The sequence below is a fragment of the Nelumbo lutea genome, chromosome 2 (genome assembly GCF_056320005.1).
Source record: "Nelumbo lutea isolate HS-2025 chromosome 2, American lotus-T2T, whole genome shotgun sequence".
In the NCBI taxonomy this organism is placed as follows: Eukaryota; Viridiplantae; Streptophyta; class Magnoliopsida; order Proteales; family Nelumbonaceae; genus Nelumbo; species Nelumbo lutea.
Genome location: NC_142685.1, coordinates 82552627 through 82578179, shown reverse-complemented (window position 1 = coordinate 82578179; position 25553 = coordinate 82552627).

Here is a 25553-nt window from a genome sequence, read left to right as displayed (position 1 = left end):
ATGGTTTTAATTTGGCAATTTCTCGGTGTCCTTAATTGGATGGGTTAATGAATGACAGATTGGGCCGGCATTGTGTGGTTGTATAGGTTCTACTTTGCATTGGCAATGTTTGGATTCGTTTGGACTCCGTCGTAACGGATTTGGTTTGGACTCGTTTCTATGTTGCAACTGATAATTTGATAATATCTTTTGGTTGTTAATAACCTTTTGGTTTGAGTGATTATAAGTTGTTTGGATAATTATGGATTTGAATAATGAAACCTCTTTATATGCTTGTAAGAAGACAAGGAGAGTTGGTTTGATATAAGGACGTTTATGCAGCAAGTGGGGATTAGTTTGAATGTATTTATATGGTTTTTTGTGGAACTTATAATTTTGAGTGAGTGGATTTAGTTTATCAAAACATGGTTCATTTAAAATGTCTGTTTTAATCTTATATATCATTTGTGTTTATTTTCTACTTTATCTAAATATGATGGGCTTGTTTAAGTTTGTGAGTTTAGAGTAGAAATAAGCTAAGTTCTTGTTGGTTAAAATGATTAATTTCTTATATTTGCTCCGATTTGTTTTAAGTTATATAGGATGGATTGTATTGAATGATCCAGGTTTATTGGTTTTATTTTACTTTGAATAGGTATAATTCCATCTTTTGAAGGAGTTGTGTTGATTTCCTAGTTTATGAAGCCATGCTATTTTCGTTTAAAATAGAATAGAGGGTTTAGTGTTCTTTTATGCTCGGCTTGTGATTCAGGATTTGACGGGTGGTCGATTGGATGGTTTGAATAGTTTGGGATATGGTGTATAGTTGGTTCTGTCTTGGTTTGCCTTGACTCAGTTTCAAGGGACTCGGAAGATTTCCCTACCATAAATATATATAAGATGTGTACCGGATTCGTTAAGCTATGCTGGATTGCATTCATTTGTATCTCTGGGGAGGTTTCGTTGAAAGTGAGTACTCTAAAATTATTAGCATCTAGTTACAGTATTGTTGAATTTGATTTATCTCTATATTGATAGGTAAATCGGTCAAGATAATCTTGGTTTTTCTGGAATGATTTCAGCTATGTTTTGCTTCGATGGCTTTGATGTGGCAATGTATCGATATCCTTGAATGGGCTGACAGTGTGTCATTTTCTTGGTTCTAATTTGTACTACTGGCCATGTTTGGTTTCGTTTGGTGTCTATTGTGTTGGATTCAGTTGGGATTGTTCTTTTTAAGATTTTGGGAATCATTATAATTTATAGGTTGCAACAGATAATTTGACAACATTGGTTTTGGACAACCCTTGGCTTTGAGTTATTGTAAGTGGTTTAAATAATTATGGATTTGAATAATGAAATCGCTTTATATTGTTGGTAGAAGACAAGGTGGGTTTGTTTGAAAAGAGGAATTTTATGGCGCTAGTGGAGATTAATTTGAATCAGCTTGTATGGCTTTTATTGCCGCTTATAAATTCTGAGTGAGTTGATTTAGTTTATCTTGATATAATGTGTTGTTTCAAGTTAGAATAGTAAGTTTAGATTTGTAATATGCTTATCTCTTACTGGTTGAAAGAACTGTATAAAGTTTTTGCTTTCATTTGTTTAATTTGTTTAACGGAATTGTTTGGATTGATCTTACTGTATTTGCTATTATTTTCTTTCTTTTTTTAATAGCTTTGTTTTAATTTCTAAAGGAGTTGAGTTCATTTTCTACTTTCTCTAAATATGCTAAATCAGTCAGTTTAGCGTAATATGCTTGGTTCTTGTTATGTAAAATGATTATGTGTTGTTTTTGCTTTGATTTGTTTGAGGTTTATATAGGTAGGATTTTTCAGAATGATCCAGGTTTGATGGTTTTATTTTACATTGAGTAGCCCTAACTTCAATTTTTAACATAGTTTAGTTGATTTCCTAAATTATCTTGGTATGCTAGTTTCGATTGAATTTGAATAGAGGGTTTGGTGGTCTATTTGCTTGGTCGGTGGTTAGGTATTTGATAGGAGGCCGATTGGATGCTAGGGCTTGGTTTGTCTTGGATATTGTGTAGTTGGTCTGTAACTCGGATTGGCTAGACCCGTTCATGGGATTTGAAAGAATGCCTTTAATTAAACCATATTTATATCAGAAGTCCTCCAGATTGGTTGAGCTTTATTGAGAGGTTTCGTTGGAAGTGAATATTATAATGTTGTTAGCATTTAATCACAATTTTGTCGAGTTTGACTTATCCTTGTCTTGATAGGTAGGTCAGTTTGGATAATCTTGGGTTGTTTGGATTGATATTTGCTTCGATGGTTTTAATTTGGCAATGTCTCGGTGTCCTTAATTGGATGGGTTAATGAATGACAGATTGGGCCGGCATTGTGTGGTTGTATAGGTTCTACTTTGCATTGGCAATGTTTGGATTCGTTTGGACTCCGTCGTAATGGATTTGGTTTGGACTCGTTTCTATGTTGCAACTGATAATTTGATAATATCTTTTGGTTGTTAATAACCTTTTGTTTTGAGTGATTATAAGTTGTTTGGATAATTATGGATTTGAATAATGAAACCTCTTTATATGCTTGTAAGAAGACAAGGAGAGTTGGTTTGATATAAGGACGTTTATGCAGCAAGTGGGGATTAGTTTGAATGTATTTATATGGTTTTTTGTGGAACTTATAATTTTGAGTGAGTTGACTTAGTTTGTCAAAACATGGTTCGTTTAAAATGTCTGTTTTAATCTCCTATATGATTTGTGTTTATTTTCTACTTTATCTAAATATGATGGGCTTGTTTAAGTTTGTGAGTTTAGAGTAGAAGTAAGCTAGGTTTTTGTTGGTTAAAATGATTAATTATATTTGCTCTGATTTGTTTTAAGTTATATAGGATGGATTGTATTGAATGATCCAGGTTTATTGGTTTTATTTTACTTTGAATAGGTATAATTCCATCTTTTGAAGGAGTTGCGTTGATTTCCTAGTTTATCAAGCCATGCTATTTTCGTTTAAAATAGAATAGAGGGTTTAGTGTTCTTTTATGCTCGGCTTGTGATTCAGGATTTGATGGGTGGTCGATTGGATGGTTTGAATAGTTTGGGATATGGTGTATAGTTGGTTCTGTCTTGGTTTGCCTTGACTCAGTTTCAAGGGACTCGGAAGATTTCTCTACCATAAATATATATCAGATGTGTACCGGATTCGTTAAGGTATGCTGGATTGCATTCATTTGTATCTCTGGGGAGGTTTCGTTGAAAGTGAGTACTCTAAAATTATTAGCATCTAGTTACAGTATTGTTGAATTTGATTTATCTCTATATTGATAGGTAAATCGGTCAAAATAATCTTGGTTTTTCTGGAATGATTTCAGCTATGTTTTGCTTCGATGGCTTTGATGTGGCAATGTGTCGATATCCTTGAATGGGCTGACAGTGTGTCATTTTCTTGGTTCTAATTTGTACTACTGGCCATGTTTGGTTTCGCTTGGTGTCTATTGTGTAGGATTCGATTGGGATTGTTCTTTTTAAGATTTTGGGAATCATTATAATTTATAGGTTGCAATTGATAATTTGACAACATTGGTTTTGGACAACCCTTGGCTTTGAGTTATTGTAAGTGGTTCAAATAATTATGGATTTGAATAATGAAACCGCTTTATATTGTTGGTAGAAGACAAGGTGGGTTTGTTTGAAAAAGGAATTTTATTCCGCTAGTGGAGATTAATTTGAATTAGCTTGTATGGCTTTTATTGCCGCTTATAAATTCTGAGTGAGTTGATTTAGTTTATCTTGATATAATGGGTTGTTTCAAGTTAGAATAGTAAGTTAAGATTTGTAATATGCTTCTCTCTTACTGGTTGAAAGAACTGTATAAAGTTTTTTCTTTCATTTGTTTAATTTGTTTAACGGAATTGTTTGGAATGATCCTACTGTATTTGCTATTATTTTCTTTTTTTTTGAATAGCTTTGTTTTAATTTTCTAAAGGAGTTGAGTTCATTTTCTACTTTCTCTAAATATGCTAAATCAGTCAGTTTAGCGTAGTATTATGCTTGGTTCTTGTTATGTAAAATGATTATGTGTTGTTTTTGCTTTGATTTGTTTGAGGTTTATATAGGTAGGATTTTTCAGAATGATCCAGGTTTGATGGTTTTATTTTACATTGAGTAGGCCTAACTTCAATTTTTAACATAGTTTAGTTGATTTCCTAAATTATCTTGGCATGCTAGTTTCGATTGAATTTGAATAGAGGGTTTGGTGGTCTATTTGCTTGGTCGGTGGTTAGGTATTTGATAGGAGGCCGATTGGATGCTAGGGCTTGGTTTGTCTTGGATATTTGTAGTTGGTCTCTACCTCGGATTGGTTAGACCCGTTCATGGGATTTGAAAGAATGCCTTTAATTAAACCATATTTACATCAGACGTGCTCCAGATTGGTTGAGCTTTATTGAGAGGTTTCGTTGGAAGTGAATATTATAATGTTGTTAGCATTTAATCACAATTTTGTCGAGTTTGACTTATCCTTGTCTTGATAGGTAGGTCGGTTTGGATAATCTTGGGTTGTTTGGATTGATATTTGCTTCGATGGTTTTAATTTGGCAATTTCTCGGTGTCCTTAATTGGATGGGTTAATGAATGACAGATTGGGCCGGCATTGTGTGGTTGTATAGGTTCTACTTTGCATTGGCAATGTTTGGATTCGTTTGGACTCCGTCGTAACGGATTTGGTTTGGACTCGTTTCTATGTTGCAACTGATAATTTGATAATATCTTTTGGTTGTTAATAACCTTTTGGTTTGAGTGATTATAAGTTGTTTGGATAATTATGGATTTGAATAATGAAACCTCTTTATATGCTTGTAAGAAGACAAGGAGAGTTGGTTTGATATAAGGACGTTTATGCAGCAAGTGGGGATTAGTTTGAATGTATTTATATGGTTTTTTGTGGAACTTATAATTTTGACTGAGTGGATTTAGTTTATCAAAACATGGTTCATTTAAAATGTCTGTTTTAATCTTATATATCATTTGTGTTTATTTTCTACTTTATCTAAATATGATGGGCTTGTTTAAGTTTGTGAGTTTAGAGTAGAAATAAGCTAAGTTCTTGTTGGTTAAAATGATTAATTTCTTATATTTGCTCCGATTTGTTTTAAGTTATATAGGATGGATTGTATTGAATGATCCAGGTTTATTGGTTTTATTTTACTTTGAATAGGTATAATTCCATCTTTTGAAGGAGTTGTGTTGATTTCCTAGTTTATGAAGCCATGCTATTTTCGTTTAAAATAGAATAGAGGGTTTAGTGTTCTTTTATGCTCGGCTTGTGATTCAGGATTTGACGGGTGGTCGATTGGATGGTTTGAATAGTTTGGGATATGGTGTATAGTTGGTTCTGTCTTGGTTTGCCTTGACTCAGTTTCAAGGGACTCGGAAGATTTCCCTACCATAAATATATATAAGATGTGTACCGGATTCGTTAAGCTATGCTGGATTGCATTCATTTGTATCTCTGGGGAGGTTTCGTTGAAAGTGAGTACTCTAAAATTATTAGCATCTAGTTACAGTATTGTTGAATTTGATTTATCTCTATATTGATAGGTAAATCGGTCAAGATAATCTTGGTTTTTCTGGAATGATTTCAGCTATGTTTTGCTTCGATGGCTTTGATGTGGCAATGTATCGATATCCTTGAATGGGCTGACAGTGTGTCATTTTCTTGGTTCTAATTTGTACTACTGGCCATGTTTGGTTTCGTTTGGTGTCTATTGTGTTGGATTCAGTTGGGATTGTTCTTTTTAAGATTTTGGGAATCATTATAATTTATAGGTTGCAACAGATAATTTGACAACATTGGTTTTGGACAACCCTTGGCTTTGAGTTATTGTAAGTGGTTTAAATAATTATGGATTTGAATAATGAAATCGCTTTATATTGTTGGTAGAAGACAAGGTGGGTTTGTTTGAAAAGAGGAATTTTATGGCGCTAGTGGAGATTAATTTGAATCAGCTTGTATGGCTTTTATTGCCGCTTATAAATTCTGAGTGAGTTGATTTAGTTTATCTTGATATAATGGGTTGTTTCAAGTTAGAATAGTAAGTTTAGATTTGTAATATGCTTATCTCTTACTGGTTGAAAGAACTGTATAAAGTTTTTGCTTTCATTTGTTTAATTTGTTTAACGGAATTGTTTGGATTGATCTTACTGTATTTGCTATTATTTTCTTTTTTTTTTTAATAGCTTTGTTTTAATTTCTAAAGGAGTTGAGTTCATTTTCTACTTTCTCTAAATATGCTAAATCAGTCAGTTTAGCGTAATATGCTTGGTTCTTGTTATGTAAAATGATTATGTGTTGTTTTTGCTTTGATTTGTTTGAGGTTTATATAGGTAGGATTTTTCAGAATGATCCAGGTTTGATGGTTTTATTTTACATTGAGTAGCCCTAACTTCAATTTTTAACATAGTTTAGTTGATTTCCTAAATTATCTTGGTATGCTAGTTTCGATTGAATTTGAATAGAGGGTTTGGTGGTCTATTTGCTTGGTCGGTGGTTAGGTATTTGATAGGAGGCCGATTGGATGCTAGGGCTTGGTTTGTCTTGGATATTGTGTAGTTGGTCTGTAACTCGGATTGGCTAGACCCGTTCATGGGATTTGAAAGAATGCCTTTAATTAAACCATATTTATATCAGAAGTCCTCCAGATTGGTTGAGCTTTATTGAGAGGTTTCGTTGGAAGTGAATATTATAATGTTGTTAGCATTTAATCACAATTTTGTCGAGTTTGACTTATCCTTGTCTTGATAGGTAGGTCAGTTTGGATAATCTTGGGTTGTTTGGATTGATATTTGCTTCGATGGTTTTAATTTGGCAATGTCTCGGTGTCCTTAATTGGATGGGTTAATGAATGACAGATTGGGCCGGCATTGTGTGGTTGTATAGGTTCTACTTTGCATTGGCAATGTTTGGATTCGTTTGGACTCCGTCGTAATGGATTTGGTTTGGACTCGTTTCTATGTTGCAACTGATAATTTGATAATATCTTTTGGTTGTTAATAACCTTTTGTTTTGAGTGATTATAAGTTGTTTGGATAATTATGGATTTGAATAATGAAACCTCTTTATATGCTTGTAAGAAGACAAGGAGAGTTGGTTTGATATAAGGACGTTTATGCAGCAAGTGGGGATTAGTTTGAATGTATTTATATGGTTTTTTGTGGAACTTATAATTTTGAGTGAGTTGACTTAGTTTGTCAAAACATGGTTCGTTTAAAATGTCTGTTTTAATCTCCTATATGATTTGTGTTTATTTTCTACTTTATCTAAATATGATGGGCTTGTTTAAGTTTGTGAGTTTAGAGTAGAAGTAAGCTAGGTTTTTGTTGGTTAAAATGATTAATTATATTTGCTCTGATTTGTTTTAAGTTATATAGGATGGATTGTATTGAATGATCCAGGTTTATTGGTTTTATTTTACTTTGAATAGGTATAATTCCATCTTTTGAAGGAGTTGCGTTGATTTCCTAGTTTATCAAGCCATGCTATTTTCGTTTAAAATAGAATAGAGGGTTTAGTGTTCTTTTATGCTCGGCTTGTGATTCAGGATTTGATGGGTGGTCGATTGGATGGTTTGAATAGTTTGGGATATGGTGTATAGTTGGTTCTGTCTTGGTTTGCCTTGACTCAGTTTCAAGGGACTCGGAAGATTTCTCTACCATAAATATATATTAGATGTGTACCGGATTCGTTAAGGTATGCTGGATTGCATTCATTTGTATCTCTGGGGAGGTTTCGTTGAAAGTGAGTACTCTAAAATTATTAGCATCTAGTTACAGTATTGTTGAATTTGATTTATCTCTATATTGATAGGTAAATCGGTCAAGATAATCTTGGTTTTTCTGGAATGATTTCAGCTATGTTTTGCTTCGATGGCTTTGATGTGGCAATGTGTCGATATCCTTGAATGGGCTGACAGTGTGTCATTTTCTTGGTTCTAATTTGTACTACTGGCCATGTTTGGTTTCGCTTGGTGTCTATTGTGTAGGATTCGATTGGGATTGTTCTTTTTAAGATTTTGGGAATCATTATAATTTATAGGTTGCAATTGATAATTTGACAACATTGGTTTTGGACAACCCTTGGCTTTGAGTTATTGTAAGTGGTTCAAATAATTATGGATTTGAATAATGAAACCGCTTTATATTGTTGGTAGAAGACAAGGTGGGTTTGTTTGAAAAAGGAATTTTATTCCGCTAGTGGAGATTAATTTGAATTAGCTTGTATGGCTTTTATTGCCGCTTATAAATTCTGAGTGAGTTGATTTAGTTTATCTTGATATAATGGGTTGTTTCAAGTTAGAATAGTAAGTTAAGATTTGTAATATGCTTCTCTCTTACTGGTTGAAAGAACTGTATAAAGTTTTTTCTTTCATTTGTTTAATTTGTTTAACGGAATTGTTTGGATTGATCCTACTGTATTTGCTATTATTTTCTTTTTTTTTGAATAGCTTTGTTTTAATTTTCTAAAGGAGTTGAGTTCATTTTCTACTTTCTCTAAATATGCTAAATCAGTCAGTTTAGCGTAGTATTATGCTTGGTTCTTGTTATGTAAAATGATTATGTGTTGTTTTTGCTTTGATTTGTTTGAGGTTTATATAGGTAGGATTTTTCAGAATGATCCAGGTTTGATGGTTTTATTTTACATTGAGTAGGCCTAACTTCAATTTTTAACATAGTTTAGTTGATTTCCTAAATTATCGTGGCATGCTAGTTTCGATTGAATTTGAATAGAGGGTTTGGTGGTCTATTTGCTTGGTCGGTGGTTAGGTATTTGATAGGAGGCCGATTGGATGCTAGGGCTTGGTTTGTCTTGGATATTTGTAGTTGGTCTCTACCTCGGATTGGTTAGACCCGTTCATGGGATTTGAAAGAATGCCTTTAATTAAACCATATTTACATCAGACGTGCTCCAGATTGGTTGAGCTTTATTGAGAGGTTTCGTTGGAAGTGAATATTATAATGTTGTTAGCATTTAATCACAATTTTGTCGAGTTTGACTTATCCTTGTCTTGATAGGTAGGTCGGTTTGGATAATCTTGGGTTGTTTGGATTGATATTTGCTTCGATGGTTTTAATTTGGCAATTTCTCGGTGTCCTTAATTGGATGGGTTAATGAATGACAGATTGGGCCGGCATTGTGTGGTTGTATAGGTTCTACTTTGCATTGGCAATGTTTGGATTCGTTTGGACTCCGTCGTAACGGATTTGGTTTGGACTCGTTTCTATGTTGCAACTGATAATTTGATAATATCTTTTGGTTGTTAATAACCTTTTGGTTTGAGTGATTATAAGTTGTTTGGATAATTATGGATTTGAATAATGAAACCTCTTTATATGCTTGTAAGAAGACAAGGAGAGTTGGTTTGATATAAGGACGTTTATGCAGCAAGTGGGGATTAGTTTGAATGTATTTATATGGTTTTTTGTGGAACTTATAATTTTGACTGAGTGGATTTAGTTTATCAAAACATGGTTCATTTAAAATGTCTGTTTTAATCTTATATATCATTTGTGTTTATTTTCTACTTTATCTAAATATGATGGGCTTGTTTAAGTTTGTGAGTTTAGAGTAGAAATAAGCTAAGTTCTTGTTGGTTAAAATGATTAATTTCTTATATTTGCTCCGATTTGTTTTAAGTTATATAGGATGGATTGTATTGAATGATCCAGGTTTATTGGTTTTATTTTACTTTGAATAGGTATAATTCCATCTTTTGAAGGAGTTGTGTTGATTTCCTAGTTTATGAAGCCATGCTATTTTCGTTTAAAATAGAATAGAGGGTTTAGTGTTCTTTTATGCTCGGCTTGTGATTCAGGATTTGACGGGTGGTCGATTGGATGGTTTGAATAGTTTGGGATATGGTGTATAGTTGGTTCTGTCTTGGTTTGCCTTGACTCAGTTTCAAGGGACTCGGAAGATTTCCCTACCATAAATATATATAAGATGTGTACCGGATTCGTTAAGCTATGCTGGATTGCATTCATTTGTATCTCTGGGGAGGTTTCGTTGAAAGTGAGTACTCTAAAATTATTAGCATCTAGTTACAGTATTGTTGAATTTGATTTATCTCTATATTGATAGGTAAATCGGTCAAGATAATCTTGGTTTTTCTGGAATGATTTCAGCTATGTTTTGCTTCGATGGCTTTGATGTGGCAATGTATCGATATCCTTGAATGGTCTGACAGTGTGTCATTTTCTTGGTTCTAATTTGTACTACTGGCCATGTTTGGTTTCGTTTGGTGTCTATTGTGTTGGATTCAGTTGGGATTGTTCTTTTTAAGATTTTGGGAATCATTATAATTTATAGGTTGCAACAGATAATTTGACAACATTGGTTTTGGACAACCCTTGGTTTTGAGTTATTGTAAGTGGTTTAAATAATTATGGATTTGAATAATGAAACCGCTTTATATTGTTGGTAGAAGACAAGGTGGGTTTGTTTGAAAAGAGGAATTTTATGCCGCTAGTGGAGATTAATTTGAATAAGCTTGTATGGCTTTTATTGCCGCTTATAAATTCTGAGTGAGTTGATTTAGTTTATCTTGATATAATGGGTTGTTTCAAGTTAGAATAGTAAGTTTAGATTTGTAATATGCTTATCTCTTACTGGTTGAAAGAACTGTATAAAGTTTTTGCTTTCATTTGTTTAATTTGTTTAACGGAATTGTTTGGATTGATCTTACTGTATTTGCTATTATTTTCTTTTTTTTTTTAATAGCTTTGTTTTAATTTCTAAAGGAGTTGAGTTCATTTTCTACTTTCTCTAAATATGCTAAATCAGTCAGTTTAGCGTAATATGCTTGGTTCTTGTTATGTAAAATGATTATGTGTTGTTTTTGCTTTGATTTGTTTGAGGTTTATATAGGTAGGATTTTTCAGAATGATCCAGGTTTGATGGTTTTATTTTACATTGAGTAGGCCTAACTTCAATTTTTAACATAGTTTAGTTGATTTCCTAAATTATCTTGGTATGCTAGTTTCGATTGAATTTGAATAGAGGGTTTGGTGGTCTATTTGCTTGGTCGGTGGTTAGGTATTTGATAGGAGGCCGATTGGATGCTAGGGCTTGGTTTGTCTTGGATATTGTGTAGTTGGTCTGTAACTCGGATTGGCTAGACCAGTTCATGGGATTTGAAAGAATGCCTTTAATTAAACCATATTTATATCAGACGTGCTCCAGATTGGTTGAGCTTTATTGAGAGGTTTCGTTGGAAGTGAATATTATAATGTTGTTAGCATTTAATCACAATTTTGTCGAGTTTGACTTATCCTTGTCTTGATAGGTAGGTCGGTTTGGATAATCTTGGGTTGTTTGGATTGATATTTGCTTCGATGGTTTTAATTTGGCAATGTCTCGGTGTCCTTAATTGGATGGGTTAATGAATGACAGATTGGGCCGGCATTGTGTGGTTGTATAGGTTCTACTTTGCATTGGCAATGTTTGGATTCGTTTGGACTCCGTCGTAATGGATTTGGTTTGGACTCGTTTCTATGTTGCAACTGATAATTTGATAATATCTTTTGGTTGTTAATAACCTTTTGTTTTGAGTGATTATAAGTTGTTTGGATAATTATGGATTTGAATAATGAAACCTCTTTATATGCTTGTAAGAAGACAAGGAGAGTTGGTTTGATATAAGGACGTTTATGCAGCAAGTGGGGATTCGTTTGAATGTATTTATATGGTTTTTTGTGGAACTTATAATTTTGAGTGAGTTGACTTAGTTTATCAAAACATGGTTCGTTTAAAATGTCTGTTTTAATCTTATATATGATTTGTGTTTATTTTCTACTTTATCTAAATATGATGGGCTTGTTTAAGTTTGTGAGTTTAGAGTAGAAGTAAGCTAGGTTTTTGTTGGTTAAAATGATTAATTATATTTGCTCTGATTTGTTTTAAGTTATATAGGATGGATTGTATTGAATGATCCAGGTTTATTGGTTTTATTTTACTTTGAATAGGTATAATTCCATCTTTTGAAGGAGTTGCGTTGATTTCCTAGTTTATCAAGCCATGCTATTTTCGTTTAAAATAGAATAGAGGGTTTTGTGTTCTTTTTTGCTCGGCTTGTGATTCAGGATTTGATGGGTGGTCGATTGGATGGTTTGAATAGTTTGGGATATGGTGTATAGTTGGTTCTGTCTTGGTTTGCCTTGACTCAGTTTCAAGGGACTCGGAAGATTTCCCTACCATAAATATATATCAGATGTGTACCGGATTCGTTAAGGTATGCTGGATTGCATTCATTTGTATCTCTGGGGAGGTTTCGTTGAAAGTGAGTACTCTAAAATTATTAGCATCTAGTTACAGTATTGTTGAATTTGATTTATCTCTGTATTGATAGGTAAATCGGTCAAGATAATCTTGGTTTTTCTGGATTGATTTCAGCTATGTTTTGCTTCGATGGCTTTGATGTGGCAATGTGTCGATATCCTTGAATGGGCTGACAGTGTGTCATTTTCTTGGTTCTAATTTGTACTACTGGCCATGTTTGGTTTCGTTTGGTGTCTATTGTGTAGGATTCGATTGGGATTGTTCTTTTTAAGATTTTGGGAATCATTATAATTTATAGGTTGCAATTGATAATTTGACAACATTGGTTTTGGACAACCCTTGGCTTTGAGTTATTGTAAGTGGTTCAAATAATTATGGATTTGAATAATGAAACCGCTTTATATTGTTGGTAGAAGACAAGGTGGGTTTGTTTGAAAAAGGAATTTTATTCCGCTAGTGGAGATTAATTTGAATTAGCTTGTATGGCTTTTATTGCCGCTTATAAATTCTGAGTGAGTTGATTTAGTTTATCTTGATATAATGGGTTGTTTCAAGTTAGAATAGTAAGTTAAGATTTGTAATATGCTTCTCTCTTACTGGTTGAAAGAACTGTATAATGTTTTTGCTTTCATTTGTTTAATTTGTTTAACGGAATTGTTTGGAATGATCCTACTGTATTTGCTATTATTTTCTTTTTTTTTGAATAGCTTTGTTTTAATTTTCTAAAGGATTTGAGTTCATTTTCTACTTTCTCTAAATATGCTAAATCAGTCAGTTTAGCGTAGTATTATGCTTGGTTCTTGTTATGTAAAATGATTATGTGTTGTTTTTGCTTTGATTTGTTTGAGGTTTATATAGGTAGGATTTTTCAGAATGATCCAGGTTTGATGGTTTTATTTTACATTGAGTAGGCCTAACTTCAATTTTTAACATAGTTTAGTTGATTTCCTAAATTATCTTGGCATGCTAGTTTCGATTGAATTTGAATAGAGGGTTTGGTGGTCTATTTGCTTGGTCGGTGGTTAGGTATTTGATAGGAGGCCGATTGGATGCTAGGGCTTGGTTTGTCTTGGATATTTGTAGTTGGTCTCTACCTCGGATTGGTTAGACCCGTTCATGGGATTTGAAAGAATGCCTTTAATTAAACCATATTTACATCAGACGTGCTCCAGATTGGTTGAGCTTTATTGAGAGGTTTCGTTGGAAGTGAATATTATAATGTTGTTAGCATTTAATCACAATTTTGTCGAGTTTGACTTATCCTTGTCTTGATAGGTAGGTCGGTTTGGATAATCTTGGGTTGTTTGGATTAATATTTGCTTCGATGGTTTTAATTTGGCAATGTCTCGGTGTCCTTAATTGGATGGGTTAATGAATGACAGATTGGGCCGGCATTGTGTGGTCGTATAGGTTCTACTTTGCATTGGCAATGTTTGGATTCGTTTGGACTCCGTCGTAACGGATTTGGTTTGGACTCGTTTCTATGTTGCAACTGATAATTTGATAATATCTTTTGGTTGTTAATAACCTTTTGGTTTGAGTGATTATAAGTTGTTTGGATAATTATGGATTTGAATAATGAAACCTCTTTATATGCTTGTAAGAAGACAAGGAGAGTTGGTTTGATATAAGGACGTTTATGCAGCAAGTGGGGATTAGTTTGAATGTATTTATATGGTTTTTTGTGGAACTTATAATTTTGAGTGAGTGGATTTAGTTTATCAAAACATGGTTCATTTAAAATGTCTGTTTTAATCTTATATATCATTTGTGTTTATTTTCTACTTTATCTAAATATGATGGGCTTGTTTAAGTTTGTGAGTTTAGAGTAGAAATAAGCTAAGTTCTTGTTGGTTAAAATGATTAATTTCTTATATTTGCTCCGATTTGTTTTAAGTTATATAGGATGGATTGTATTGAATGATCCAGGTTTATTGGTTTTATTTTACTTTGAATAGGTATAATTCCATCTTTTGAAGGAGTTGTGTTGATTTCCTAGTTTATGAAGCCATGCTATTTTCGTTTAAAATAGAATAGAGGGTTTAGTGTTCTTTTATGCTCGGCTTGTGATTCAGGATTTGATGGGTGGTCGATTGGATGGTTTGAATAGTTTGGGATGTGGTGTATAGTTGGTTCTGTCTTGGTTTGCCTTGACTCAGTTTCAAGGGACTCGGAAGATTTCTCTACCATAAATATATATCAGATGTGTACCGGATTCGTTAAGCTATGCTGGATTGCATTCATTTGTATCTCTGGGGAGGTTTCGTTGAAAGTGAGTACTCTAAAATTATTAGCATCTAGTTACAGTATTGTTGAATTTGATTTATCTCTATATTGATAGGTAAATCGGTCAAGATAATCTTGGTTTTTCTGGAATGATTTCAGCTATGTTTTGCTTCGATGGCTTTGATGTGGCAATGTATCGATATCCTTGAATGGGCTGACAGTGTGTAATTTTCTTGGTTCTAATTTGTACTACTGGCCATGTTTGGTTTCGTTTGGTGTCTATTGTGTTGGATTCAGTTGGGATTGTTCTTTTTAAGATTTTGGGAATCATTATAATTTATAGGTTGCAACAGATAATTTGACAACATTGGTTTTGGACAACCCTTGGCTTTGGGTTATTGTAAGTGGTTTAAATAATTATGGATTTGAATAATGAAACCGCTTTATATTGTTGGTAGAAGACAAGGTGGGTTTGTTTGAAAAGAGGAATTTTATGCCGCTAGTGGAGATTAATTTGAATCAGCTTGTATGGCTTTTATTGCCGCTTATAAATTCTGAGTGAGTTGATTTAGTTTATCTTGTTATAATGGGTTGTTTCAAGTTAGAATAGTAAGTTTAGATTTGTAATATGCTTATCTCTTACTGGTTGAAAGAACTGTATAAAGTTTTTGCTTTCATTTGTTTAATTTGTTTAACGGAATTGTTTGGATTGATCCTACTGTATTTGCTATTATTTTCTTTTTTTTTTTAATAGCTTTGTTTTAATTTCTAAAGGAGTTGAGTTCATTTTCTACTTTCTCTAAATATGCTAAATCAGTCAGTTTAGCGTAATATGCTTGGTTCTTGTTATGTAAAATGATTATGTGTTGTTTTTGCTTTGATTTGTTTGAGGTTTATATAGGTAGGATTTTTCAGAATGATCCAGGTTTGATGGTTTTATTTTACATTGAGTAGCCCTAACTTCAATTTTTAACATAGTTTAGTTGATTTCCTAAATTATCTTGGTATGCTAGTTTCGATTGAATTTGAATAGAGGGTTTGGTGGTCTATTTGCTTGGTCGGTGGTTAGGTATTTGATAGGAGGCCGATTGGATGCTAGGGCTTGGTTTGTCTTGGATATTGTGTAGTTGGTCTGTAACTCGGATTGGCTAGACCCGTTCATGGGATTTGAAAGAATGCCTTTAATTAAACCATATTTATATCAGACGTGCTCCAGATTGGTTGAGCTTTATTGAGAGGTTTCGTTGGAAGTGAATATTATAATGTTGTTAGCATTTAATCACAATTTTGTCGAGTTTGACTTATCCTTGTCTTGATAGGTAGGTCGGTTTGGATAATCTTGCGTTGTTTGGATTGATATTTGCTTCGATGGTTTTAATTTGGCAATGTCTCGGTGTCCTTAATTGGATGGGTTAATGAATGACAGATTGGGCCGGCATTGTGTGGTTGTATAGGTTCTACTTTGCATTGGCAATGTTTGGATTCGTTTGGACTCCGTCGTAATGGATTTGGTTTGGACTCGTTTCTATGTTGCAACTGATAATTTGATAATATCTTTTGGTTGTTAATAACCTTTTGTTTTGAGTGATTATAAGTTGTTTGGATAATTATGGATTTGAATAATGAAACCTCTTTATATGCTTGTAAGAAGACAAGGAGAGTTGGTTTGATATAAGGACGTTTATGCAGCAAGTGGGGATTAGTTTGAATGTATTTATATGGTTTTTTGTGGAACTTATAATTTTGAGTGAGTTGACTTAGTTTATCAAAACATGGTTCGTTTAAAATGTCTGTTTTAATCTTATATATGATTTGTGTTTATTTTCTACTTTATCTAAATATGATGGGCTTGTTTAAGTTTGTGAGTTTAGAGTAGAAGTAAGCTAGGTTCTTGTTGGTTAAAATGATTAATTATATTTGCTCTGATTTGTTTTAAGTTATATAGGATGGATTGTATTGAATGATCCAGGTTTATTGGTTTTATTTTACTTTGAATAGGTATAATTCCATCTTTTGAAGGAGTTGCGTTGATTTCCTAGTTTATCAAGCCATGCTATTTTCGTTTAAAATAGAATAGAGGGTTTAGTGTTCTTTTATGCTCGGCTTGTGATTCAGGATTTGATGGGTGGTCGATTGGATGGTTTGAATAGTTTGGGATGTGGTGTATAGTTGGTTCTGTCTTGGTTTGCCTTGACTCAGTTTCAAGGGACTCGGAAGATTTCTCTACCATAAATATATTTCAGATGTGTACCGGATTCGTTAAGCTATGCTGGATTGCATTCATTTGTATCTCTGGGGAGGTTTCGTTGAAAGTGAGTACTCTAAAATTATTAGCATCTAGTTACAGTATTGTTGAATTTGATTTATCTCTATATTAATAGGTAAATCGTTCAAGATAATCTTGGTTTTTCTGGAATGATTTCAGCTATGTTTTGCTTCGATGGCTTTGATGTGGCAATGTGTCGATATCCTTGAATGGGCTGACAGTGTGTCATTTTCTTGGTTCTAATTTGTACTACTGGCCATGTTTGGTTTCGTTTGGTGTCTATTGTGTTGGATTCAGTTGGGATTGTTCTTTTTAAGATTTTGGGAATCATTATAATTTATAGGTTGCAACAGATAATTTGACAACATTGGTTTTGGACAACCCTTGGCTTTGGGTTATTGTAAGTGGTTTAAATAATTATGGATTTGAATAATGAAACCGCTTTATATTGTTGGTAGAAGACAAGGTGGGTTTGTTTGAAAAGAGGAATTTTATGGCGCTAGTGGAGATTAATTTGAATCAGCTTGTATGGCTTTTATTGCCGCTTATAAATTCTGAGTGAGTTGATTTAGTTTATCTTGTTATAATGGGTTGTTTCAAGTTAGAATAGTAAGTTTAGATTTGTAATATGCTTATCTCTTACTGGTTGAAAGAACTGTATAAAGTTTTTTCTTTCATTTGTTTAATTTGTTTAACGGAATTGTTTGGATTGATCTTACTGTATTTGCTATTATTTTCTTTTTTTTTTTAATAGCTTTGTTTTAATTTCTAAAGGAGTTGAGTTCATTTTCTACTTTCTCTAAATATGCTAAATCAGTCAGTTTAGCGTAATATGCTTGGTTCTTGTTATGTAAAATGATTATGTGTTGTTTTTGCTTTGATTTGTTTGAGGTTTATATAGGTAGGATTTTTCAGAATGATCCAGGTTTGATGGTTTTATTTTACATTGAGTAGGCCTAACTTCAATTTTTAACATAGTTTAGTTGATTTCCTAAATTATCTTGGTATGCTAGTTTCGATTGAATTTGAATAGAGGGTTTGGTGGTCTATTTGCTTGGTCGGTGGTTAGGTATTTGATAGGAGGCCGATTGGATGCTAGGGCTTGGTTTGTCTTGGATATTGTGTAGTTGGTCTGTAACTCGGATTGGCTAGACCCGTTCATGGGATTTGAAAGAATGCCTTTAATTAAACCATATTTATATCAGACGTGCTCCAGATTGGTTGAGTTTTATTGAGAGGTTTTGTTGGAAGTGAATATTATAATGTTGTTAGCATTTAATCACAATTTTGTCGAGTTTGACTTATCCTTGTCTTGATAGGTAGGTCGGTTTGGATAATCTTGGGTTGTTTGGATTGATATTTGCTTCGATGGTTTTAATTTGGCAATGTCTCGGTGTCCTTAATTGGATGGGTTAATGAATGACAGATTGGGCCGGCATTGTGTGGTTGTATAGGTTCTACTTTGCATTGGCAATGTTTGGATTCGTTTGGACTCCGTCGTAATGGATTTGGTTTGGACTCGTTTCTATGTTGCAACTGATAATTTGATAATATCTTTTGGTTGTTAATAACCTTTTGTTTTGAGTGATTATAAGTTGTTTGGATAATTATGGATTTGAATAATGAAACCTCTTTATATGCTTGTAAGAAGACAAGGAGAGTTGGTTTGATATAAGGACGTTTATGCAGCAAGTGGGGATTAGTTTGAATGTATTTATATGGTTCTTTGTGGAACTTATAATTTTGAGTGAGTTGACTTAGTTTATCAAAACATGGTTCGTTTAAAATGTCTGTTTTAATCTTATATATGATTTGTGTTTATTTTCTACTTTATCTAAATATGATGGGCTTGTTTAAGTTTGTGAGTTTAGAGTAGAAGTAAGCTAGGTTCTTGTTGGTTAAAATGATTAATTATATTTGCTCTGATTTGTTTTAAGTTATATAGGATGGATTGTATTGAATGATCCAGGTTTATTGGTTTTATTTTACTTTGAATAGGTATAATTCCATCTTTTGAAGGAGTTGCGTTGATTTCCTAGTTTATCAAGCCATGCTATTTTCGTTTAAAATAGAATAGAGGGTTTAGTGTTCTTTTATGCTCGGCTTGTGATTCAGGATTTGATGGGTGGTCGATTGGATGGTTTGAATAGTTTGGGATGTGGTGTATAGTTGGTTCTGTCTTGGTTTGCCTTGACTCAGTTTCAAGGGACTCGGAAGATTTCTCTACCATAAATATATATCAGATGTGTACCGGATTCGTTAAGCTATGCTGGATTGCATTCATTTGTATCTCTGGGGAGGTTTCGTTGAAAGTGAGTACTCTAAAATTATTAGCATCTAGTTACAGTATTGTTGAATTTGATTTATCTCTGTATTGATAGGTAAATCGGTCAAGATAATCTTGGTTTTTCTGGAATAATTTCAGCTATGTTTTGCTTCGATGGCTTTGATGTGGCAATGTGTCGATATCCTTGAATGGGCTGACAGTGTGTCATTTTCTTGGTTCTAATTTGTACTACTGGCCATGTTTGGTTTCGTTTGGTGTCTATTGTGTTGGATTCAGTTGGGATTGTTCTTTTTAAGATTTTGGGAATCATTATAATTTATAGGTTGCAACAGATAATTTGACAACATTGGTTTTGGACAACCCTTGGCTTTGGGTTATTGTAAGTGGTTTAAATAATTATGGATTTGAATAATGAAACCGCTTTATATTGTTGGTAGAAGACAAGGTGGGTTTGTTTGAAAAGAGGAATTTTATGGCGCTAGTGGAGATTAATTTGAATCAGCTTGTATGGCTTTTATTGCCGCTTATAAATTCTGAGTGAGTTGATTTAGTTTATCTTGTTATAATGGGTTGTTTCAAGTTAGAATAGTAAGTTTAGATTTGTAATATGCTTATCTCTTACTGGTTGAAAGAACTGTATAAAGTTTTTGCTTTCATTTGTTTAATTTGTTTAACGGAATTGTTTGGATTGATCCTACTGTATTTGCTGTTATTTTCTTTTTTTTTTAATAGCTTTGTTTTAATTTCTAAAGGAGTTGAGTTCATTTTCTACTTTCTCTAAATATGCTAAATCAGTCAGTTTAGCGTAATATGCTTGGTTCTTGTTATGTAAAATGATTATGTGTTGTTTTTGCTTTGATTTGTTTGAGGTTTATATAGGTAGGATTTTTCAGAATGATCCAGGTTTGATGGTTTTATTTTACATTGAGTAGCCCTAACTTCAATTTTTAACATAGTTTAGTTGATTTCCTAAATTATCTTGGTATGCTAGTTTCGATTGAATTTGAATAGAGGGTTTGGTGGTCTATTTGCTTGGTCGGTGGTTAGGTATTTGATAGGAGGCCGATTGGATGCTAGGGCTTGGTTTGTCTTGGATATTGTGTAGTTGGTCTGTAACTCGGATTGGCTAGACCAGTTCATGGGATTTGAAAGAATGCCTTTAATTAAACCATATTTATATCAGACGTGCTCCAGATTGGTTGAGCTTTATTGAGAGGTTTCGTTGGAAGTGAATATTATAATGTTGTTAGCATTTAATCACAATTTTGTCGAGTTTGACTTATCCTTGTCTTGATAGGTAGGTCGGTTTGGATAATCTTGGGTTGTTTGGATTGATATTTGCTTCGATGGTTTTAATTTGGCAATGTCTCGGTGTCCTTAATTGGATGGGTTAATGAATGACAGATTGGGCCGGCATTGTGTGGTTGTATAGGTTCTACTTTGCATTGGCAATGTTTGGATTCGTTTGGACTCCGTCGTAATGGATTTGGTTTGGACTCGTTTCTATGTTGCAACTGATAATTTGATAATATCTTTTGGTTGTTAATAACCTTTTGTTTTGAGTGATTATAAGTTGTTTGGATAATTATGGATTTGAATAATGAAACCTCTTTATATGCTTGTAAGAAGACAAGGAGAGTTGGTTTGATATAAGGACGTTTATGCAGCAAGTGGGGATTAGTTTGAATGTATTTATATGGTTTTTTGTGGAACTTATAATTTTGAGTGAGTTGACTTAGTTTATCAAAACATGGTTCGTTTAAAATGTCTGTTTTAATCTTATATATGATTTGTGTTTATTTTCTACTTTATCTAAATATGATGGGCTTGTTTAAGTTTGTGAGTTTAGAGTAGAAGTAAGCTAGGTTTTTGTTGGTTAAAATGATTAATTATATTTGCTCTGATTTGTTTTAAGTTATATAGGATGGATTGTATTGAATGATCCAGGTTTATTGGTTTTATTTTACTTTGAATAGGTATAATTCCATCTTTTGAAGGAGTTGCGTTGATTTCCTAGTTTATCAAGCCATGCTATTTTCGTTTAAAATAGAATAGAGGGTTTTGTGTTCTTTTATGCTCGGCTTGTGATTCAGGATTTGATGGGTGGTCGATTGGATGGTTTGAATAGTTTGGGATATGGTGTATAGTTGGTTCTGTCTTGGTTTGCCTTGACTCAGTTTCAAGGGACTCGGAAGATTTCCCTACCATAAATATATATCAGATGTGTACCGGATTCGTTAAGGTATGCTGGATTGCATTCATTTGTATCTCTGGGGAGGTTTCGTTGAAAGTGAGTACTCTAAAATTATTAGCATCTAGTTACAGTATTGTTGAATTTGATTTATCTCTATATTGATAGGTAAATCGGTCAAGATAATCTTGGTTTTTCTGGAATGATTTCAGCTATGTTTTGCTTCGATGGCTTTGATGTGGCAATGTGTCGATATCCTGGAATGGGCTGACAGTGTGTCATTTTCTTGGTTCTAATTTGTACTACTGGCCATGTTTGGTTTCGCTTGGTGTCTATTGTGTAGGATTCGATTGGGATTGTTCTTTTTAAGATTTTGGGAATCATTATAATTTATAGGTTGCAATTGATAATCTGACAACATTGGTTTTGGACAACCCTTGGCTTTGAGTTATTGTAAGTGGTTCAAATAATTATGGATTTGAATAATGAAACCGCTTTATATTTTTGGTAGAAGACAAGGTGGGTTTGTTTGAAAAAGGAATTTTATTCCGCTAGTGGAGATTAATTTGAATTAGCTTGTATGGCTTTTATTGCCGCTTATAAATTCTGAGTGAGTTGATTTAGTTTATCTTGATATAATGGGTTGTTTCAAGTTAGAATAGTAAGTTAAGATTTGTAATATGCTTCTCTCTTACTGGTTGAAAGAACTGTATAAAGTTTTTGCTTTCATTTGTTTAATTTGTTTAACGGAATTGTTTGGATTGATCCTACTGTATTTGCTATTATTTTCTTTTTTTTTGAATAGCTTTGTTTTAATTTTCTAAAGGAGTTGAGTTCATTTTCTACTTTCTCTAAATATGCTAAATCAGTCAGTTTAGCGTAGTATTATGCTTGGTTCTTGTTATGTAAAATGATTATGTGTTGTTTTTGCTTTGATTTGTTTGAGGTTTATATAGGTAGGATTTTTCAGAATGATCCAGGTTTGATGGATTTATTTTACATTGAGTAGGCCTAACTTCAATTTTTAACATAGTTTAGTTGATTTCCTAAATTATCTTGGCATGCTAGTTTCGATTGAATTTGAATAGAGGGTTTGGTGGTCTATTTGCTTGGTCGGTGGTTAGGTATTTGATAGGAGGCCGATTGGATGCTAGGGCTTGGTTTGTCTTGGATATTTGTAGTTGGTCTCTACCTCGGATTGGTTAGACCCGTTCATGGGATTTGAAAGAATGCCTTTAATTAAACCATATTTACATCAGACGTGCTCCAGATTGGTTGAGCTTTATTGAGAGGTTTCGTTGGAAGTGAATATTATAATGTTGTTAGCATTTAATCACAATTTTGTCGAGTTTGACTTATCCTTGTCTTGATAGGTAGGTCGGTTTGGATAATCTTGGGTTGTTTGGATTAATATTTGCTTCGATGGTTTTAATTTGGCAATGTCTCGGTGTCCTTAATTGGATGGGTTAATGAATGACAGATTGGGCCGGCATTGTGTGGTTGTATAGGTTCTACTTTGCATTGGCAATGTTTGGATTCGTTTGGACTCCGTCGTAACGGATTTGGTTTGGACTCGTTTCTATGTTGCAACTGATAATTTGATAATATCTTTTGGTTGTTAATAACCTTTTGGTTTGAGTGATTATAAGTTGTTTGGATAATTATGGATTTGAATAATGAAACCTCTTTATATGCTTGTAAGAAGACAAGGAGAGTTGGTTTGATATAAGGACGTTTATGCAGCAAGTGGGGATTAGTTTGAATGTATTTATATGGTTTTTTGTGGAACTTATAATTTTGAGTGAGTGGATTTAGTTTATCAAAACATGGTTCGTTTAAAATGTCTGTTTTAATCTTATATATCATTTGTGTTTATTTTCTACTTTATCTAAATATGATGGGCTTGTTTAAGTTTGTGAGTTTAGAGTAGAAATAAGCTAGGTTCTTGTTGGTTAAAATGATTAATTTCTTATATTTGCTCCGATTTGTTTTAAGTTATATAGGATGGATTGTATTGAATGATCCAGGTTTATTGGTTTTATTTTACTTTGAATAGGTATAATTCCATCTTTTGAAGGAGTTGTGTTGATTTCCTAGTTTATGAAGCCATGCTATTTTCGTTTAAAATAGAATAGAGGGTTTAGTGTTCTTTTATGCTCGGCTTGTGATTCAGGATTTGATGGGTGGTCGATTGGATGGTTTGAATAGTTTGGGATGTGGTGTATAGTTGGGTCTGTCTTGGTTTGCCTTGACTCAGTTTCAAGGGACTCGGAAGATTTCTCTACCATAAATATATATCAGATGTGTACCGGATTCGTTAAGCTATGCTGGATTGCATTCATTTGTATCTCTGGGGAGGTTTCGTTGAAAGTGAGTACTCTAAAATTATTAGCATCTAGTTACAGTATTGTTGAATTTGATTTATCTCTATATTGATAGGTAAATCGGTCAAGATAATCTTGGTTTTTCTGGAATGATTTCAGCTATGTTTTGCTTCGATGGCTTTGATGTGGCAATGTATCGATATCCTTGAATGGGCTGACAGTGTGTCATTTTCTTGGTTCTAATTTGTACTACTGGCCATGTTTGGTTTCGTTTGGTGTCTATTGTGTTGGATTCAGTTGGGATTGTTCTTTTTAAGATTTTGGGAATCATTATAATTTATAGGTTGCAACAGATAATTTGACAACATTGGTTTTGGACAACCCTTGGCTTTGGGTTATTGTAAGTGGTTTAAATAATTATGGATTTGAATAATGAAACCGCTTTATATTGTTGGTAGAAGACAAGGTGGGTTTGTTTGAAAAGAGGAATTTTATGCCGCTAGTGGAGATTAATTTGAATCAGCTTGTATGGCTTTTATTGCCGCTTATAAATTCTGAGTGAGTTGATTTAGTTTATCTTGTTATAATGGGTTGTTTCAAGTTAGAATAGTAAGTTTAGATTTGTAATATGCTTATCTCTTACTGGTTGAAAGAACTGTATAAAGTTTTTGCTTTCATTTGTTTAATTTGTTTAACGGAATTGTTTGGATTGATCCTACTGTATTTGCTATTATTTTCTTTTTTTTTTAATAGCTTTGTTTTAATTTCTAAAGGAGTTGAGTTCATTTTCTACTTTCTCTAAATATGCTAAATCAGTCAGTTTAGCGTAATATGCTTGGTTCTTGTTATGTAAAATGATTATGTGTTGTTTTTGCTTTGATTTGTTTGAGGTTTATATAGGTAGGATTTTTCAGAATGATCCAGGTTTGATGGTTTTATTTTACATTGAGTAGCCCTAACTTCAATTTTTAACATAGTTTAGTTGATTTCCTAAATTATCTTGGTATGCTAGTTTCGATTGAATTTGAATAGAGGGTTTGGTGGTCTATTTGCTTGGTCGGTGGTTAGGTATTTGATAGGAGGCCGATTGGATGCTAGGGCTTGGGTTGTCTTGGATATTGTGTAGTTGGTCTGTAACTCGGATTGGCTAGACCCGTTCATGGGATTTGAAAGAATGCCTTTAATTAAACCATATTTATATCAGACGTGCTCCAGATTGGTTGAGCTTTATTGAGAGGTTTCGTTGGAAGTGAATATTATAATGTTGTTAGCATTTAATCACAATTTTGTCGAGTTTGACTTATCCTTGTCTTGATAGGTAGGTCGGTTTGGATAATCTTGGGTTGTTTGGATTGATATTTGCTTCGATGGTTTTAATTTGGCAATGTCTCGGTGTCCTTAATTGGATGGGTTAATGAATGACAGATTGGGCCGGCATTGTGTGGTTGTATAGGTTCTACTTTGCATTGGCAATGTTTGGATTCGTTTGGACTCCGTCGTAATGGATTTGGTTTGGACTCGTTTCTATGTTGCAACTGATAATTTGATAATATCTTTTGGTTGTTAATAACCTTTTGTTTTGAGTGATTATAAGTTGTTTGGATAATTATGGATTTGAATAATGAAACCTCTTTATATGCTTGTAAGAAGACAAGGAGAGTTGGTTTGATATAAGGACGTTTATGCAGCAAGTGGGGATTAGTTTGAATGTATTTATATGGTTTTTTGTGGAACTTATAATTTTGAGTGAGTTGACTTAGTTTATCAAAACATGGTTCGTTTAAAATGTCTGTTTTAATCTTATATATGATTTGTGTTTATTTTCTACTTTATCTAAATATGATGGGCTTGTTTAAGTTTGTGAGTTTAGAGTAGAAGTAAGCTAGGTTCTTGTTGGTTAAAATGATTAATTATATTTGCTCTGATTTGTTTTAAGTTATATAGGATGGATTGTATTGAATGATCCAGGTTT